Source organism: Anopheles aquasalis, chromosome 3, assembly GCF_943734665.1.
Source record: "Anopheles aquasalis chromosome 3, idAnoAquaMG_Q_19, whole genome shotgun sequence".
Classification (NCBI taxonomy): Eukaryota; Metazoa; Arthropoda; class Insecta; order Diptera; family Culicidae; genus Anopheles; species Anopheles aquasalis.
The window spans coordinates 48188911-48206517 of record NC_064878.1 but is presented as its reverse complement, the minus strand read 5'-3'; positions in this window follow the sequence as shown (position 1 = coordinate 48206517).

The following is a 17607-nucleotide window of genomic DNA, read 5'->3' as shown; positions in this document are numbered from 1 at the left end:
CGATCACCGCACCGGCCTGGCCGAGCTATTGCTCGAGAAGTGTGTTCTAAAGAAATACACAGCAATAGGCACACATACACTCATTCGTGACGCTTGAAGGAACATCGATTTCATGCCTTTCAATCAAGTATCATCGTTGCGACATCGGATCGTCGGTACACTGTCCCGGAGCTCTGGCCGGTACGGATTGCCGCCAGCTCGGATCTCTCTCGGACCAAGGGTTCCTGCAAAAGGGACAGAACACGGACAGACAGATTGGTACGATTGGTGCGGCAATGGCGGCCGTTCGACTACAAAAGGCCACCGTGTGTTCTCACTCAGAGGCCCCGGAGTTTCACTCGGCAGCTGTTAGTTTGTAGTTCGTTTTCGATTCTTTTCGACGAAGTACAAAATGAGACCGGTTTTACCTGGTCTCTTTGGTGACTTGACGGAATATAACGGTCTGCTCTCTGTGCTCGATTCCGTACCAAGCCAGTGAGCATTCCACGTCAGCTCAATGTCACTATCGCTCCGTGGTACCAGGGCAACTGGATTCTACGCGACAGTTTCCATTAATGCAGCCATTCATGCGACGCATCTCCATCGCTGTCGTAACGCATAATGGTGCGTTTGTCTCGCCCGGATGAAGGATCATCTCGTCTTCACCAGTGGGCCAGCTCGGGAAGAAGTTTCAGATGCTGATCATGCCACCACGTCCGATCATTCGTGCTCCAATGTTCTTAACTGCGTTTCTCATTGCGTTGCGTTTCTCTCATCCCTTCGAGCGAGCTAATAATCAATTATCACTTCAAATCAAGCTACATTCCCGTCCACTAAATGCTGCCACGTCATTTTATCCGTCATAATGTCGCTGGTACGCAGCCAATGTGCGGTAAAAGTAATTAGCTGCTGCTGCGCAGCGCCACTGCGGGTCACCCTAAATCGCTTATCAATCAAATTGGCATATTTTGGCTTCAAGCTTTCAGAAAACCAGCCACTGATTTACACGCTAATTGGGTGAGCAGCATTTTTGATCAACCAGTTCCTGCCTGCCGCCGAGTGCCAAAAGCAAGCAGTTACAAAAGGGAGAGCGAGACATGATGGCCGACTAGTGGATCGCAGCAGTTTGTCGCAGCAATCGAATCCCGGAAACCGGTTCGGTCAACCGATGTTGATTTTAGTGATTATCATACCCGGGCAGTTCGCCTCTCGAACTGGCAAGCGCTCTACTGGTTGGCTAAATTTTACTCCAAAAATTCCCATCTATCCGAGGGGTTGCAAAGCTACAAATACAAGCAGGCGGTCCCGTACCCTTATCCTCCTGGGGGTTGGTGCGTTCGCTCAGCATCACACCAAACGCGGGCTTTAGCTGCAAGTTAATTTCATGCCGCACTGGCGCATACTTCGGTGTATGTGTGTGGCCAGCTGTCCGGGCGTGATTGAAAACCCCGAAAACCACAAACGCAGCAGCACCATCAGCAGTGTTGGCCATGCACGCAGCACCAGCAGCAGCAGCAGCAGGAACTGCTGGCACGCAGACGACGCCTGCATCATAGTTGAGGCCTTTGAACATCTGGTGGCCAGGAGCCGGGGGGGGGGGGGGGGGGGGAGGAAGAGTCGCTGACCAAAAACAAGCAAACAGCAACAAGGGTTGTCAACACAACCGTGGCCCGGGATGCGCGCACCCAACGACGATGAGGCTAATTGCATTTTGGCTAATTTTCGACAAATGCATAGTTCATGAGCCGCCGGGTTGCCGGGCCGTCTCGTCGCGCACCAGACCGAGACGCAGGGACCAAAATAGCGCCACATGAACGCCACAACACACCCACCCGTGGGCTGCGTGTCTGTGTTAATCGAGCAAAACATGCGAGGGCTTTGCAAATGCAAACGTGGAAGGATCTATGCGTCCTTAAAAGACTTTAGCAAAGCAACGTTGCATTCCGTGTCGTTGCACTTTAATTGCGAAAAGGGAAAGAAAGCTTCCAGAAGGGCGCGCCCTCTAGGCTACGAAGCGAGAGGAGGTGGAGAAAACAGACGGAGATTCTTTACAGAAGGAACGTCAATCACGACGTCGATGATGATGAGCGATATGGGCGCCTTTGCGTCGCTTTGCTTAATCGATGATGAATGAAATTGGATTTCCTTTAATGGCGCTACCTTCCGCGGGGATGCCGTTCGGTGGACATACATATTTGCATGCCACTCGAGGGCTGCACTTCTCTAATCATCGTTCAGCCTTCCCAGGGGTGGATGATGAAAAAAAATAAACCGGGAAATAAATTACTGAAGTGGAACGGTTGGTTCGATCCGATCCGATAGTTCGAGCATGTGTAACGCTCATCCATTCATCCATCCATCGGTGGGGCTTTCATGCAATCGTTAAATGTTTCCACGCGAGCGGAAATCGTTTCATGGTCGCTGTACCATAAATGGGAGCGAGCGGAAGACATTGGGTGGCATTTTTGCGTGGCCTTCCCCGGGTTGGCCGATGGAAACTCCTTTGAATCTCCGGCTAAGTGAACCGTACTCGCACTCGAAAACCGGGAATAAAAGCGACCGCCCTCCACCCCCCGGGGATACGGGGTATCTGTATCTGTGGTGCAGCTTTGTTCGTTCGCTACCAAACCGCTAAAAAGCTACAATATCCATCGTGGTCCCAAGGTGCGGTAAGGTGGGTTAAGAAAGTGCAAACACATTTAATTGTGGCAACCGGGGTATGGCGCATTTGAGGCACCATTTTTGGCCACACCAGCAGCTGACTGGTTAGGCTTTTGGGGCGCGGTTTGGTGAGGAGTTGGTGGTGGTTGGGTTTTCGGGGTGGATTCAATCAGCAAATGGCATCAGTGCAGTGGCATCACCACAATGCGTGCCTATGCTGCGGCCGGTGTTCTGGGATGTGTGGTGCACATTTACATCGCCTATGGGTTGATGTGTGGCCAATCGTACAAAGTGTACTTTCCTATCCAAGCGTACTAATACGAGGGGAAGGCGGGATTGGGCTGGTCCGCTGGTTGCTGTGAGTCGATTGAAAGTTTCAATTTCCATTTTCGGTATATTTGTAATGCGGGGGTATTACTAGCACGGACTAACGGTGCAAATCAAGTGCACCAACGCGGAAGCACTGATTTGTATGGAGCTTCCTCCTTTTAAGGGTTTTTGGTGTGACGTAATGGAGGCAAATGGTTAACAAGTGTAGCATAAAATTTACAAAGCTTATCGTGAAAAACAGCGAACTTACTCATACTAGGTAGATGATGAGTGCAATCATGATGTAGAGAGAATATAATACAGCATAATGGGTATCGTGCCAGGAAGTAAAACTTATTTCCAACCGACAGTGATAGTTGCTATCATGTACTGGCACCTAAAAATAGGCTACAATGCTACGATAGCATCCTTATTATTACGGTGTTATCTAACGAGTAGCGAAACTTTATTTCAGATGCATGGTCTTGGAAACAGCTTTGTGTTGCTACTTGCAGGCAACACTCTCCAACTGGCGTTGGAACATCGCAAAATCATCGGTATTCCAATTCGCTAATAATCAATTGGAAAATAAGAATAACCCCACTGTTCCCTTTTTATTTTGTCGTAATAAATTGTAAAAGAGAGAATTTTGTTTACACTGAAGGCTACTTTTACTCGACTTTCAGTCATACAAGATAACTATTTAAAGCCCTGCAGTTGAGTCGAAGAATTTATTTAGCGCCGTACAGTGAATCCCGAGACCGAGCTGGATAAGAGCATCTTTGATGGCAAAAAGGCAAAAAGGGTTCTTTCGCTTCAACGGTGCTTGGCGACGATAGCAACTTTAGCAACCTCGTTTCGACATTCACTTTTAAGAAATGATGATAAAATGAAACAATCAAGCGGAATTCATATAGATAACAGCTTATATCAACCAACAGTGACATCAACTCCTATTTGTGTTGGAACAAGTGTGTAATTTGTGTCTTTTCACTTAAGCTTCAATCAAATAAAGCTGAGCCCAAAAGAGTTTCACTAGAGCATAGTGGAGCGTCATGCTGAAGAACCATCATTTGAGAGTCAAAAATTGAATTGAAAAGTCGCTCAAAAACTACCCTCACCACCGCTACTTTGTTGTCACCATGTTACAGTTTGAAGCCCCAAAGGTACCCACGGTACGGTACCAAGCTATAACCCCCTCTCTCCCTCTTTCTCGTTAATAGAAATGCCGCAGGTGCCGTGGTTCTGTCTACCTCCTCATCCCGCAATATTTCCCATCTCCCCAACCGGAATATAGAATATCGAATGATCCCGAAGCGCGCGCACTATGATCGAGAAATCGAATTCCCATCTTCGCGAACGCGCTCGTCACCACCCCGTGGCCGTGGTGTGCCGTGTCGCGCCGTAGAAAATATGCAACACTCGCACCCGAACGTCGTGTTATCCTTTTTCGTTTCCTGCTCGCGAGATTACACATTCTGCTGCCGTCGATGGCACCGACGCCGGCCGGCCGATCCGCCATCGCTTGCCATCAGCTGAAGGACCCAGGAAGGAGTCGCGCACGGATATAATCTGGCCGACAGAATGGGGAGAGCGGATCGAACGGCTTTAGCATTGTGTTATGTAAATCGAAAAGCGATGTCCAATATGCAAATCCTCCGTTTCTTTGGCGCGGTGGTGCTATTGGGGTTAGGATAGTGAAAGATGCTACGAACTGCTGCTGCTAGCATGTAGTTCCATGCTTCCGGGTTCCTTTTTCCGAGGATGGAAAACTATTCGCGATAGCCGCTGCACTCGCGGCCCGTACTCGGTGGAAAGGGGTTTCGATCGCAATGCTGGCAGTCCGCATTTTGTCTCTTTTAATTGAACTGCATAATTCCTCCATTGAATTGAGCGAACCAGCGAACGAGGATCCCCGTGAAGGAGGATCATTATTTGAAATCTTAAGCATCTCGCCTTGTCTTCTGCTCACCGATATCTCTATTAAGAATCACCGTGAGCTTACCTTGGATATAGAGTTCCATTTCCACGCTTCCAAGCGGACTGTAAAAAATATGAATCGCAAACCGTGGACAATGGTGTGCCTTGGTTGAAGTTCTCGTTTTGATTAATTCCTTCCCTGACGACGCAGCAACCGGCAGCATCTTTTACCTAATTTACACCACATTTTTGCTGTCTACAGGTTACGGTTGGCTGGTTATCAAAGTTTATTACTTCATCGCACCGTCTGCACCGCACGCTGTTGGCGTGCGATGGGAAACGCTCAATCATTTGTCTTGCTGCCAGCTCCCCGGAAAAGGATGGGAATGCGTTGTCACGCCGGTTCGAAAAATGTGGAAGCTCCGGTGAACGACGTCCAATGCGAAATGCACAGAATGCAACGACGTAACGCAGACCGACCGGTGACCGAACCCGGCTGCAGACGATGTGAAGGATGGATGTGAGATGCGTGGCGATATGATTTTCCTCCCATTTTCCTCGATGCACGCGTTTTTTTTTCTGTCTTATTGTAATGCCGGTAAACTCCGTTTAGTCGAGTCGGGGAAAAGCCGGTGCCGGAGTCGGAGCCGGAGCGGACTGTGCGTCCGGGTTGCTTCTGTGTGCGAACGGGATGTTTTACATAATTTAAAATTGCATAAATCATCCGCAACTCGGTGCTGTTGCCGCATGCTCTGCCATGTAGAAGTTATCAACTTTCGCTGCTCGTTCGCGTAACGTAACGGCACCGGGGCGGCAGACGGCAGACGGGGTTCCGGCATTCGGACTCACAGCGGGGGCCGGCTATGGGGTGTTACCTGCCACACTATCAAACACCGGAACAGGTGAAAGCTTCCGGCGGAAATGGTGAGAGAATAGTCGCCATCGTCGTCGTCGTCGTCGTCGTCATCGTCCTGTCGTTGTCGCCAGCATGCCAGGTTGGTGTTGGAACCGCAGCAGCATCGGGCACCGTGGCAGTGAAATCTAAAACATGCACCACGAGCACCGACCGACGTTTCGATGGTTCTCCGGGAGCGTCCGGGATGCATCTTTCCTCGCCAACCATTTCCTGATCCTTATCTCTCTCTCTCTCTCTTTCTCTTTCGCTTTCTAGCTCTCGCTCTTCGTCACTCTTTCCAGTTCGTTCGTTCGCTCTACAGCTTCCTGTGAGCTTCCGGGTAAGCTGACAATTTGCACTGTGTCCTTATTTTGCATATGCATAGCCCGATTGCATTCCCATTGCCCATTGTGATGGGATGGGTGTAAAAATCGTTCCATAGGAGTTACATTTTTGTGCCAGTAGTTGATGAATTTCAGGGAGAAGAAATGATCGAACTCGTTTTAACCGACAAGTGATGGACTTTTAGTTTTTTATTTTATGTGCTCATTAGTCTTACTATCATTGATCATTGGTTCATAGGACATCATGAGTTTTTTATTCTATGATTACTGTTGACTGAATTTGACCAAATCAATTACATAAAATGTGAATACATCGCCAACGCGGAATGGTGGCTTCACGATTGACACGATATCCATTCCTTCGACGTCGTTGTTTCTCGCTTTAAAGAATCTATTAATCTTTGTGCTCCATCACTCGAAAGGCATCGATCTTGCGAAATGGACAATGCCAGAACATTGGCTGCAATCGTGCTAATGGAAATCATGTCATACCGTACCGCTGGCCATATCGGAAAATGTAGGAAAGGAAACCGTGGCTGGCGAGCGTTTGTTTTATACTCCGCTGTCATGATTTGAAAACTTGTAAGCACATATTTGCTATCAGTAGCGGCGTAAAACCGGCGTAAAAGCGCTGAGCAGCAACGATGCGGTTGGATCTGGTTGGATCAGCAACCCAAGAATCTCCTGGCGTTCTTTAAGCTTCAGGGAAAGCTGAGCGCGGTCATGTTTGCGGAAACTCGCTGATCTGGAACATGTGATGAGTGCTTCAAAATGCACGAGCTGCTGGAGCAGTAGCTTCAGCAGCAAATGGATTAGCTTTTGTGGATGAAATGGTGTGCTTGTAGATGATATCGGAATCTATTCTTTGGTTGTATTTGTAACAAGTGCATTAATGATCCACTGAATTGATTTATCGGGATAACAATTTGTAATACTACACAATTCGCACAATCGAAACAGAACGTAGCTTATCACAGTGAACACACTTGCTCAATAATGCGAGCAAATAATAAAGATTTTTCACCCTCCCCATCTTTGACCGTGTCGAGCAATCGAAAATCGTTCGGCGGTTCGCGATACGCGATCCTAAGCATACGCTCCGGTCTATCCAACGATCGTGGGAGCTCCATTTCATCCATTCCCGTTTCTGTCTGGCCGGTCGCGCTGTTTGCTCTCATTCCAATTTATTTCCCGTCCCGATTTGTGTAACTGATAATATCGGCGGGGCTCGAATCTGCTCGCAAACCGTTTCCGGACGGAACAGGTAAAAGCGTTTTCAATTTCCTTACCCACCCCGTGGAAAGGTGATGGCACGTGGGCAGCAAGCGGGCAAGGAGAAGAGGGGACAAGGAAAATGAGTCGACGATGGAAGTGGATGGTAAGATAAAAATGCAAATATAAGCGCCAAGGTATAAAGTCATACGCGCAATTTATGTTCCCAATATCGCTCGTAGGTGGTTTGCGTTCGGTTTGCGTTTCCTCCATCGTCCGTTTGATGGCACTGGCGCCCTGGCCCTAGATAGATAAATCTTGTCGAACGGAACGGTTGTGGAGCGATTTCTTTCGGAATATTCTTGATATTTTCTCGGCGCGTTTTTGTTTTTTTTGGAAGTAGACTCCGAAGATGGCTCCGATAGTCTTGCACACTCAATCGAGACACGCGTAGGACGTTAGGCAAACATCATTTTGTGGAATCTTGGGGGGGAAGCAAGAACAAGGCTCTGATTTTTTTATCCTGTCGTTGTGCTGGGAGCGATGCTTACTGTTAGTTTGCTTTCGCTTAGTTACTAAATCATCTTACAAGAATTACATTATCTTCAATATTTACATACTCTTGTACAGGATTATGAAGACAAAAAAGGCTGCAACTATTACATGGACTTCATCACCAGTCAATCAATTGAACAATTCTTTATGCTCTGTATTACCAGCCATCGAGTGATATGATGCCGTTAAGCAAAATAGTTTACGTTTCCCGATACTTTTCCCATATGCGTTTCATCACATCACCATGCGTGAGAGTTGAACGGAATTCTCGCTGCTCCCTCTCAGACCACAATTGCATGCTCATGGCCACAATACCGTACTCTCTTACTCTCGGATCGTACATGGATCGTTTGCTCTCGTGTTGGGAGTTTTAGTACAATCCGAACCCGATAGAATGGTATGACAACTGCAGCACATCAGTACTAAAATAGGTGCCAACGGTGTTGGCACGCCACGGACACCCTGGTGGAGCGTACATCACACGGCATTGTCCATCCTTGGGGCCAACGATACAAAATCGAGGCTACAGGAATTGAAACGAATGCACATCACGGTCAAAGGAGAGTCCGCGAGAGAGAAAGAGGGACGTTGGAGCGGAGAGGAAGGCAAAGTGTTTTCATTGGAATTACTGTGCGAACCCTGGAGTGTAGCGTTGCTGTTCGTTAAAGCTAAACAAACACCGTTAAGTGAGTGCAGGCAACCAAGACCGACGATTATTTCGCACGCGACCGGGACCTCCAGCCTCCCGCGCATTGAAAGGAAAACCTACTAGTGGCGAATCAGGAAAATGAAGAAATGCCACTTCATCGCCACTGTAGAACGAGGAGGCGCTGGCGAGGAGGTTGTGCGCTTTGTTATTGTTTTGCCTTCAATACAATCCTCTGCGAGTGGACCCGCTTTTCGCTTTGTCGGTCCGAAAATCTGTTGCAAAATTTTGCTCTGCAAACCATCAATGGAATGGTAGGAAAGCAGGCAGTTCCGTCGGAGATTGTGGTGTCTCCTTTTTCTTCTTCTTATTCTCCACCAATTTGTAGTACAGTAATCGTGATGTACGATGGGCTGGCGATATGGCAGAAAAATGATTTATCTAAATGGGCCATTCGCCGCGAATCAACAGCGGGGATGCCAGTCGATAACAAGGTTGTTAATCTTGAACAGCATGATCGTTCATCGGCCTTTCGCTATAACTGTGGAGAATGGTCTTTGTCGCATGTGCCGGACTGCTATCACCACGGTGCATAACATCCTTTCACCCGCAAATGTTGCCCTTATCTCGATCCGATCCGAGCGCCACGCCGGTACATATTGGCTGCGAATAATTCGAGACGACGAGCGACGAAGCGAACGATGGAAGGAGGATAGGCGGTGTGAAGCGCCACCGAACACGCGTCGCACTAGCGTTTTTGTGGTGATCTGGTTTCGGAGCTGGCTCGGATTTTCGGGAGGACAAATTTATCTTCCGGAAAGGCCCCGGTTCATATTTTGGGGCCGAGGGGAAGGGCTCAAAAAAGAAAGGGGGAGAGATTTTTTTTTTATTGCCACACAGGGAACATAACTTTTGCCTAGCCAGGATTTGCTTCTCTTTCCAGTTTGATTGCGTGTCGCAAACCGGTGCTCTTCGACGTCGCGCGCTTTCGTAGGAACTGTCCGGACGATGCTGTCCGTAAACGAGCCCCCGGTTCCTTCTGGCCGGATGGTTACGGTGGGAATGGTAATAATGATCCACTTGTGCCTTATCGTTGGCCCCCGTACGCGTGCAAAGTGTTCCGCAATCATAATAAATAGGAGGGCATTTTGGAATCGTTTGACCACAGTTTGTTATGCTCGATGATAACAGATCAGGATGGTAGACGATTGGAAAAAGGGGGGTAAAATGGGAAAGAGTGACCATCCGTCCCCGGTGATTGATGGGATCATTTAAGTTACTTCAACAAATGGATTATCAGACTTTGATCCACAACCGGCCATGAGCTTAGTAGCAGAGTATTCAACAAGGCATAACTATCCTTTACATGCTTTGCCTTTAATAGTACTTGAAGCAACTAATTCCTGTAAGAACGATTTAATTCGTAAAAATGTCTCGATACTTCATTAAAGCACCTCTTGAGCTGGTGTGTAGCGAGAAATCTCTGCTGTGGCTGCTGCTGCTGCTTCGAGCGCACTTCATGCACAGTGCTTCACTGAGGATGAACTGGACTTACACTCCTGTAATCGGCTTAAATTTTCACAGCACTTTTTTTACACCACACCTTCGTAGTGCGTGCGTCGCACTTCCATGAATGCGTCATGATTCACCGTACCGTTCTGTTTCAACTGGCCGCACTCCTTGCCCACTGCATACGGATTGCTGTCATTGTTTGGTTTTACACTGTAATCTAGCAATATATACGGCGTGGCTGATGGATTTTCTGTTTTAAACGGGTTTTCGCATAAAAAACTGACCAGATTCCTGCTTTTCCAGTCCACTTCACCCGTCTGTTTGTAACTGAATGAACGGAGAATTTAAGAAAAACAGCCAACGGTTTAATAAATAACGTGCTGGGCTGCTCCCGAGCGATTATGCGTTGAATTCGCGTTGTTGTTTTTATAACAAAACACATTTCAAGCAGCAACAGTTAGCGGCAAACTGCGAACACAATGTAATCTTTCTGAGAAGCTTTCCCATTAGCGGCAATCAACCGTGCCGGCAATCTCATGTGTGCCCGCGTATGGAGTACATTGTGTGCGGCCTACATGGCACTCGTAACCTAAGGAGTTCACGGTATAATGGTGCCCCCCGTGTTATCACACACTTGATCACGAATCCGGGATGAATCGGTTCGCTGAATACTCGTCGATAACAGACAAACACGCTGATGTGAAGCGGTTCGCGGTTCACAAAACAAGCATTACTTCGAGCGAGCGGACCGTTTCCTACGTGTTATTCCGACAGCCCAAACATCGTCTCGGCACGGAAAGAAGTACATTGGCTCAGAAATTCGATCGATCGGATTGGAAATCGTTGCTTCTTTGGAACGGTCGATTTCCTGCTGGTTGTGGGCGGGTGGAGGATTTTTTTTGGAGTTGAAGTAAAAGTCACATCCGGTTCGCAGCATAATGATGATCCGCATGATTTCTATAGGAAGTTATCATGGTTTCATTTTCATTCAAGGTTTTCATTTTTCATTTCGGTAAAGCTAGTCGGAAAGCTAAGTAATATTGATTCTTTCCGGCAAATCGATTTTTGCAGCTGATTGTTCCAGGAACGCTTGAAATGCTGCCGGGCCGGGTTGATATTGAGAAACTTTTGACACGGCACCACTTGACAGGCGTAATACGAGCCCGGGGAGCATTGAACTGACCCGTGAATTCCGTGCACTGGCAGCCAGCGAGCCAAAAGCATATTTTATCGCTCTCCCTTTTATCCGCTTCTTGCAATATTCTATCCATTTCCGGCGAGACAGACTTGTAAGCGGCGATACTTGTTGAAAGCCATTTTTCCTTTGGCTTTACTTTTGTTCGATGGAACGTTCGTCGATTTCTATTCAATTTGTGGTTGGTAAGGTTTGTCGATTTGATTAAATTTGATTTTGAAAGGTATTTCCCGGGAACTGCCTTACGATTTCGATGTAATGAAAATGGTTCAACGACCTACTGGACGATGGCTGCTGGCTGGTAAACTCCTCCATCCACTGCCACTGTCACTGTGGAGAACCTTTTCATTCCAGCAATTAAGAAGGGGACGTTGCTAAAGTGTCGCTAGAAGCGCCATTGCCAGCCAGCAAAGTGCTGCATTTAGTGTGAAAACCCCTTGATGATAGGCAATCATGTTTATTGCGACCTTCTGTCAAACATGAACACTTATCCAGGCGACGGAGGCTACGCCTTGTTTGTTGATCTTTGTTTGCCGAATGGTTGAATCTACAATTATTCAAATAGCGGATTAAGGGCTCCATTCTCTCCTTCTCTTCGCAACAACCCTCTACTCCCGTCACTTCACTCGCTTTAATCCTGAGACTGGAACCTAAGAAGCATCTTAGGCAGCAGACTTGGTCACATTCGTCGCTGGAAACGACCTCATAATTAAGCGTTCTCGCCCCTTGGGTTGATGGCCATTCTGTTACCAGTTTTATCATCCCCCTTCACAACACCCCCATCAACGAGAGGCACTTTTCTTTGGCCGTTGGCAATTCCGGCTCTAGCTGTCATCAATTGGAGGCATCTTATTTTGTTTTCTGAAACACCGTTTGCTCACCGTGTGCTGATGGTGCTGTTCGTGGTGTTGGTGGTTGCAAATTATGACGACGTCTGCGTCTGTGCGTTATGTTTCCGACGACGACGACGACGAGTAGGATCCCAGATCAACCAAGGGCCAGGGATGCTTCTGCTGTGTTCGCTGGCCCGGTTTCCATCTCACGCTCGTTCGTTCGTTCATTTGTTGGTTTTTTGTTTTGCTTTTGCTTTGCTGTTGCGGCGGCAGCGGCGGCCCAGAAATGAGCCTAATAGCCTTGTCATACGCATCGCTAGATAACAAGAGATTTACTTACGCTCGGTTAAACGTGCCCAGCTCAAGCAAGAAGATTCTGCTGTTGCTGTGCCGGCGATGCCCGTGTTTGCATCTTTTCGCCGCTTCTCATCAGCGACTCGTCAAGCGTCGCGAAAAAAAAAGGGAGATGGAAGACGGGACCTTTCGCGGGCGGAGGTCGGCAAAATAAAATGTCTGTCTTAATCGTCCTCAAAACCGTGCTCAACCAGCAAGACACAGCAATTTGGAACCATGGAACCGTCTTTGGTAAAAAGAAGCAGCGCCCTTTTTTTTGGGGGGGAGGTGCGGTATGGTCACGGTTCCGTTTTTCGGTCAGCTGACCGTATGATGCCGCTTAGCATAAGGTGGACCATTAATTTATGCTCATCCAAAAACATGGAGCAACTTGTGGTTTACCTCTAGCACTTCGTGTTGGGCGTTTGGATCGGTACGGGCCACTTTTATGAGACGATTAACAAGTTTCTTCTTTCACCCACGTTGCTCCAAGAGAAGGATTTGACCGTCAGCTTAACTGTCCGTATCGGAACAGCAACAACGAAGGGCGTGTAGTGACGTTGAGCGAAGGGCCGGAAATTGTTTTTCACACGAAGCGGGGAATCAAATCGTCATCCGGACCGGTGATGCCGCGGAAAGCGTTTTCGCTTGTGCTCTGGTACCTCCGCGATGGGATTGTCTTGGAACAGATTGCCGTAAGCCGGTTAGCCGCGCTCGAGGGCTGTTTGATGGCGGTTGCAGTGTAGGAAACTCTACGGAAAATTTGCCGCTTCCGCGACAATTTAATCGTTTGCTGGAGGCGCGCCGCTCAGTGAATGGCTTTTTGTTGAGGATGAGTGACGATTATGTGATGATGCACTTAATTTTCCGACGCGAGGTCGAAGAGACAAATGTTTGTTCAATTGCCTATCCCGAATACGTTTATATTGAGTGGTTAATAAGCAAAGAAATTAAATTATTCGCAGACAATCTACTTGAAACATTCAATCCTCATTCAATCTGATTTAAAATAGGTCACGCCACGGTGGAGGCGCCTGGTCGCTCATGTTTTCGGTCGATTTTTTCTGATGAAGTTCGTTTTCCTCACTGATCGTCTATCGTTGATAACAGAGAAGCTAATCCAAACATTGTAGATAAAATCGATGTAGATAAAATCGATACAACGGTACAGATAACAGCTCAATGCAAACTTCTTCGGCAAACACTTCTGTTTCCATTCCACCAACCAGTAAAAGGATGGAGAAGAGAAATTGATAAATAATAAACATAAGATGAGCATCACCTGTCGTGACAACAACGGATTACCAACAATCCGGCATGCCAGTATGTATAATAGTTCCATTCGAATTCGTTCGTTCCAATGAAGCTGCTATTCTATAATGCTTCCTGTTTTATGAACTCTTACATATTTAAGCATAAAGATAAGTGTTCCCTCACTGAATAACAAAACATGTTACCCTCGCTTGATGGAGCAGTTTCACTATTTCCCAACATTTCTCTACCCTACCATGTAGCGAATGCTCTAGCAAATCCATTCTTATCCTGCGACATCCCGTGGTATTTCGGCTGCCACATTCGTTTCGCTGGCGTACAAATCGACCTGCTATCGCGCACGCTGTAACAGATATTTCCCCGCAGAGCACGACAATATTTTGCTCTTATTTATAGTTATTTTATGCTAAGCAGTGTCGAGATGATTTATGCGCTCCCCGCGAGCCGGTCGGTTGGTCCGCTCTCCGCCAAGGCCAAACTTTCTGCGACAGAACGTTTGGTTGACATCGCTATCGCAAAGCAAAGTGTTCACGGCCAAATGGCTTAGCGCGGTGCGATGTAATAAGAATATGCGAGTGCGTGTGAAGCTTTGCAACTGTCAGATAAAGTCAAATTGTGTGATCACTACTGGTAGAGACGTTCTCTCGGGGGGGAGGGTAAGCAGCTTCGAAGCTACGGAGAAATGAAAACAAATAAAATGTCACAAAATGAAGCAATTTCAATTGGAATGTCGTTACTCGATATGATATGAACGCCACGGCCACCACACTCGTGACACAGTTTGTTAAACCCCCTTCAGTACACAGCAGTGCTTTTGAGCTCAACTTTACAAATCACAAAATTTCAGTATCGTTTCAAGCGTCGTTCACATCGTTGCTGAAGCCTGAATGAGGAATGTGGGTTAGTTGAAGTGCTCTTAAAATAGACCTGTACCTGTCACTGGGTGTCATGTGACGGATATGATCCTGCCCAACATGAATGAGACCGGGTTGATGCTTCCTAGGACGGTTGCTTGAATGAAGCAGTGCTTGCTTCATCATGAGCATGAGATGGAGAAACTTTGTGTTGGTCTTTCGGTTGGCCAACTTTCGCTCAAGTGTTTGAGGTTCTCTCATGGTGCTGGTGTTGGAGTCAATCTATGTAGGATGCATCGGCCATTTACCGGCAATTCCGGTGTGGCGATAAGCCGATCGATTCGAACCCAACGTGATTACAGGTCAACTCAAATGTGTCAATAATGAGGTCGTTAACTCACACTCTCAGTTAACAGCTGCCTGTTGCTACTGCTGTAACATCGATTCACTTCACTCGAACACATGTACAGTTAAGTTGGTGTAAAAGCATGTGTGAAGTGGCCAAAGCTCCTCCGTGATATTGTTTGAGCATCATTTGAGTTGAAGGTGACATTGAAGCGGCACCGTGCTTGAATCGCCCAATCTTTGTTTTATGATTGTGTTCTGTATTTTGCACATTCAAAAGCAATCGAATGGCAGCATGTGCAAAAGGGGGTTAGCCGTTGCAAGCGATACATTTGGCACCATCGAATGTGCAATGAACCTGCTAACGAACCTGGGGCATCAGGTTGAATACCAAAGCGGAGGTGAAAACATCTCACTTGAAGTGACGAGCCACGAGCGCACTCATAAATAAAGCATTCGAGTGCCGACCTGTCAGACAGAGACACTGGAGGGGGTTGGATAGCAGCATAAGAGGCAGCATACGAGTGCTTGTTTCAAACTAGCAGTTTATCACCGCGAAAAGGGCTGCACCGCCCGGGCCGGCGGGGTTAGGAAGCGAATGCGACCGGGAGACCGTGCTTCGTGCTCGAGTGAATGCCAATGGTTAAACATCTACCATAGAAGAAGGGAAATAGAAACCGGAACCACAGCACCACCAGCACTGCACCAACAGCCACCCACCATTCGGTAAAATGCGATACAGGCGCAAGGGAAACCTTAACTCAATCTCACCACCACCACCAACGTCTTGACCACGATGGATCGTACTGTTTTGTAGCCGAGCGGGTGTGCACCGCGCACTAACCGGAGTAAAAATGGTGACAGAGGCAGCTGTCTCGTATTTGCGAAAGGTAAACACGACGCTGCTGTTGCTGCACCGAGCTGGGTGAGGAGAATCGGTGGTGGAAGTCGAAGAAAGGGGCGTTTGGGAGCCGCTCTTCACCGCTCTGTCACGGCCTTTCACGCTCCTGTCAGCCTGTCCTGTCCTGTGGCGAAGTGGCCGAAGGTTCTACAAACAAAACGTCCTCGTCCTCAACACACTGCGTTGTTGGGGGGGGGGGGGGGCTGGTTGCACAACTAGCGGACGACAAACCAACAGCCACCATTGCAGCAGAAGAGAGATAAAGAAGAAGAAAAACGGGCACCGTGCATACGGAGTGAGCCTGTGCCGGTCGAAGTGGATGCTCGGGAGAGTTCAGAGAAGCACTCTTTGCCAACTCACCCACCCAAAGGGGGCCAGCGCGTTGGTGATGACACCCTGATGCTGCCAACAAGTAGCTGCAAGCCGCTGACGGATACCGTCCACCTGCAGGCACTTGTGTCTGTAATTCAAAACGTACTCACGCTGGTAACCCTGGTGGAAAGGTGGAGGCTCAACCAAGGGCCCCCATTTTTCCCCCTTTCTCGAGCGTCAACCTAGTTCATTAGCTGGGTACCGTTTGCTTATGATTCTGTGATGTGATCATTGGCCATTTGGGTCGGTGTCCGGTGCTCCGATTGCAACCAGGCCACTTCGAATGCCGGCTGCCGGTTGGTAATCCGTTCTTGTCAATACAGGTGATGATCATTTTATGTTTATTATTTTTCAATTTTTCCTCTCCATCCGTTTGCAGGTTGGTGGAATGGAAACAGAAGCGACCGCAGAAGTGGTTTGCATTGAGCTGTTATCTGTATCGTTACATATGGATGAAATGGTTGATTTTATCTACCATTACCGCGAATTCTCAATTTATTTAACGATAAAGGCATGGATTGGCGTGTCTTTTATTGGCGATGTCGCAGACAGGGCGAGATTTATCGGAAAAATTCGGTCGAAAACATGAATGACTGGCGCTTCCATCATTCAAAGATACAGGAAATTAGGCTGTAATTTTGTAAATATTTAATATTAGTTTGTAATATCCAGGAAAAACAATCGGTGCGAAGAAACAAACAGGCGAAAGAGTGTTAGTCATAAGTTTAAAGCTCAAAATAAACTACAAAAAAGGCGCCTCCATTGTCAAGCTACCTTTTTTATTCAGATTGTAAACGGATTGAATGTTTCAAGTACATTGCCTGCAATCATTTTAATTTCTTTGCTTGTTAATCACACAATATGAACAAATGCGGGATAGAAATCTGAGGATCTAAGAAAACTGAGAAAACTGAATCTGAACTGATAAACTGAAAAAAATCGTTCCGATTACGTTCCACGCTGAATTGCATCGTACATAGATGTAAACAAACTTTTGTGTTAAACCTTTTGTGGATGCCGTACGAAAAAAAATAGCTCTTATTGTTTCTTTATCACAACCAAAACTTTCTGTGCATGCGAGAATATTGAAGCATCGCATTCAAAACCCCGATTCAAACAAAAAACAACCCAACACTAATGAGACAAACAGCTCGTCTGCTAGAATGGCCACCGGTTGAGTTTAATCGCTGGCCGAAACAACGCCAGGGCCAGGTCCACACATTTGCACACGCCCTCCCCCCCCCCCTCCCCCTGTTTTGCAGTGGAATAGCATTGCGGCAGCGATCCAGACCAAAACACCCGGTCCGCCTATTCGTTTCGGTGGCTGAGCAAAATAATTATTATCAATTAAATTTCCATTTGCAATTGAATTTAGCCTGGGCGCCTGGGAACAGCAACAACAACAACAACCGGGAGCAAAAAGTGTGCGTCATTTGCCCGTGCTCACGAGGGACTGCGCGAGTGTACAC